The 730-nt window shown below is 63.2% G+C and overlaps 1 protein-coding gene across 1 annotated transcript in view; it reads left to right on the top strand.

The window, feature by feature from the left end:
• The first annotated feature begins 324 nt into the window (after positions 1–324).
• The window catches only part of KCND2 (potassium voltage-gated channel subfamily D member 2), a 268,136-nt gene continuing 267,730 nt past the window's right edge, over positions 325–730 (top strand). The window contains exon 1 of the mRNA XM_015628982.3: positions 325–399. The gene's annotated coding sequence lies outside the window, so the exon portion shown is untranslated. The remainder of the gene's footprint in view (positions 400–730) is intronic.

Raw genomic sequence — 730 nt, 5'->3', positions numbered from 1 at the left:
ACAGGCAAATTAGGAGGAGGAATACCTTCTGGTATCTTCTTGCAAGGTCTGCGAAAAAGACACACAGCGGTTTCAGATTCTTGACTGAAAAATATAGACCGTTCCCTCTGTTTATCGGCACTATCAGAGCGGCAGGCAGAGCTCGGGACATTACGTCTAGCCCGGAGATGCGGCGGTGCGGCGCTCGGCGGGGCCGGGCCGCGGCGGGCGGCGGCGGCGCGGGCAGAGCGCAGGGGGTGCGCGGAGCGGGGGCTCGCCCGGCCCCGGCGGGAGCGCACATCCCGTCATCCACGCGCCATCTAGCGTCGGGAAAGGGGACCCGGCTCGGCACGGGAGCGGAACCGAAGGAGGAGGAAACGGCTCCCACACCCGTCCCAGCTCTCGCCGTTCCCAAAGCTGGTAAGAGCCATTTGGATATTGCGACCAGAACTCCGGAGTGGCTCGGGGCGGGTTGTGAGGAGCATCGCTACACTTCGCTCCCAGCCATCTCATTCCCCCTTTTTTGCAGTGAACGGTTCCCCTCCCCTTGAAAGCAGCTAGCGCTCCCCAGAAATCCCCTCGGTACCTCACCTAAGCTATCGCCGTCGCCCGATCCCTACCCAAAGCACCGCGAACTCCGCTGCCGGCGGAGGGGTTGGACCGCACGATCCCGGCCCCGCAGAGACCCACACCGGCACACACACACCGGCATACACACACACACACACACACACACACACACACACACACA

The sequence above is a fragment of the Parus major genome, chromosome 1A (assembly GCF_001522545.3).
Source record: "Parus major isolate Abel chromosome 1A, Parus_major1.1, whole genome shotgun sequence".
Taxonomy (NCBI): Eukaryota; Metazoa; Chordata; class Aves; order Passeriformes; family Paridae; genus Parus; species Parus major.
This window is presented reverse-complemented; position numbering and strand designations above follow the sequence as displayed.